General features: G+C 34.2%; 1 long non-coding RNA gene across 1 annotated transcript; it reads left to right on the top strand.

Annotated features, from left to right (window-relative positions):
- Positions 1-1,436: 1,436 nt before the first annotated feature.
- On the top strand, positions 1,437-2,498 carry LOC307159500. Its single transcript, XR_013821385.1, has 3 exons — positions 1,437-1,516; positions 2,251-2,307; positions 2,418-2,498. It is a non-coding gene; the product is annotated as an uncharacterized lncRNA (long non-coding RNA).
- The last annotated feature ends 217 nt before the right edge of the window (positions 2,499-2,715 follow it).

Raw genomic sequence — 2,715 nt, 5'->3', positions numbered from 1 at the left:
GAAGCGTGCAATAAGAAATGGCAGACAGTTTGGGACTCATGTCATACAGGTCGGTACTATCCAAAAAACCATAAAGAGAGGCAATATAAATCACAACTTAAGTAGAAGAGAATAAGTTATTTTCACACATTTAAGAACAGGACATTCAAATCTAAATCATACTTTACACATTATAGGGAAGCATAACACACACTCTAAAAAGTGCATATGGCTTGTCATTAGTTTAAAGAACTTTTTATACTTGATCTGACTCAATACATTCACTTTTCTGGCTTGTCGTTGGTCTAATGTAATTGAGTTTAGTTGTCTTGAAGTAAAAAAAAAAATTGGGTGTAATTTAAACTAATTGCTTTAAATCAAATTACAATTTTACGTCCACGTCCAAACCACGTGACTACTGACGTCATCAAGCTTGGGTCGAGAATTTTCTGTTCGGCCGCCATCTTGTTTTGCTGTATGAAGACCGTTGCGGATCCACAGTATTGGTGAGTAATCCTAAAAATAAGTTTTCATTAAGTTTTATCGCCGTTAATATACATTTCTATAATATTAAAGTAGAATTCAATGCATTCATGCATGTGTTTGGTTGAATATCTGTTTTATTTTGGTCAGAGTCATCTGATATTTCAAGTGTACAGTTAATGTTAGCTATAACGTTAACTGTTAGGCCTAGTAACGATGGATAGCCATTAATAGATACTTAAGTAACGTTAGTAACGTTAGATAATTTGTGGACTTTTAATTACATTATTTATTTGGGTTTTTCCTGCATTGAGAATTACAAGGCGACCGCCTCCCGCCTCCGTCAAATGGCGTGCCCTATCCGGCTGTCCTCAAAACTCTGACAGGCTCAGATTAGGCCTGTCGCGATAAATAATCAGAAATATTGTTACTCAATCATTCACAAATTCTAATATAATGATTTAAGTGGTGTAAAGCCATTTCATATCTTGTTGTGAGGTACAGAAGAAATTTTACATCGTTAAATTAAAGTTTGCGCAAACTCGTCTTCCCTCCGAGGCAGCTGTCAATCATTTGATCCATTCAGCATTCAAACAGCGCGTCGCGGTAAAACTCCTCGTCTACCAAATTTAATAATCGTGACAGCCCAAGTTCAGATACCTATTTTCCAAGCAGGATTTTACCACCTTCAACTCATTTTGATACAGGAAAAACCTTAAAATAGTATATAATTGTTACTATCGGTAGAGATCGTAACGTTATAATACATTGCGTGTATACATTTCGTTCATTGAGTGGATTGCATAAGTTTCTGACATTTGATTGATGTAGAATTGGTGAATGAGAAAAATAAAGTAGCAAGAGTGGTTAATACTTTAAAATGAGTCAAGCAACAGTTAAGTTGGTGTGATTATGCTTCAAATCAAATGACAAGTTTGCATTCTGTTTAAGCCACGTGAGTAACCACGGACGACCACGCACGGACAAAATTCTTCTTGACTATCATCTTCTTTTGCTGCAGGATAACCTCATGGTGGACACAAAATTACATATGGTGAGTAATCTTACAAATTAAGTTAAGTTTGTTTCTATCATACATTTATAATCACATGAGGATCAGTTAACTGATTAATGCAAACGTGTTTAATCAAATAATTCAAAGTTTGTATTCAAAGTGGACATCAGAGAATTTACACTTTATCAATATATTGCACAGCACTGAATTGAGTTCTTTTTAGTGTCATATGGCGTTTGAATGGTCATAGATATTTTATTTTAATTGAAAATGTCTACCTTGCCAAGTATTCACTTTAACACATTTGGTTGTGTCTTAAACATTTGCCAAAAAATCGAGTTTGTCTTTGTTGGTATGTGTGTTAATTCTTAAAGTGACAGTAGCCTCATATATACATACTACTGTATAACCTTAATAGAATAAATATATGGTAAATACTTGATTGATCAATTACGTTGTTGACGTTTTAACACACTGCAGTAGGTTCCGATTACGTCATAAAAGTTTAAACATGCATACACGCACGCAATGACCTATTACATAGGCCTAATACGTTACACAAAATACATTATTTTATGAAATCTGTATGAAATTACATCTTTGCAACTTTGAAAATAATTATTGAGAAACGTTCAAATTACACCAACTTATTTAACGTATTATTTATAAATATATAAACTTGCACAATTTTTGGCTCTTAGGTGCAAAAGCATATCCATGCATTTTAATTTTCTTTATGAAAGTTGGTGATTGCTGTGTTTGTCTTTTTTAAGATACAGATGTTGAAAGACAACAGTTTGGAGTCATTGTAGTCCAGTCAGAAGATAACGGTAAGTAATTGGTCTCTTTTTGGTAAGAGCAGTTGAATTTATGAATTAGCTCTCGGAGTAAGAATTGTTTCTTTCTTTTTTTTCTTTTTTTTTGATTGTGTGTCTTTCAGATTGGCCAGAAAGATGAAGCACAGAGAGAACTTGGACAGTTTTTGTGCTCTGTGAAAGTGATGGTCTAAGCACTCCCCTGGACATCAGCATTGTCATTGATGGTACTGAGGTTTTACATGAGTTGTCCTCAGTTGCATCTGCTTGTGCCATGATGTTTGGAATCACGTACTGAGAACTTGAGGTATCCTGAAGTACTTAAATATACCTTTGAGGCCTTTCAAAAAATTGTCATGGACATAGCGAAGATGCAAATGGATTTTAAAGGGTTAATTCATCCAAAAATGAAAATTCTGTCGG

Source organism: Squalius cephalus, assembly GCF_949319135.1.
Source record: "Squalius cephalus genome assembly, chromosome: 5".
Lineage (NCBI taxonomy): Eukaryota > Metazoa > Chordata > Actinopteri > Cypriniformes > Leuciscidae > Squalius > Squalius cephalus.
This window is presented reverse-complemented; position numbering and strand designations above follow the sequence as displayed.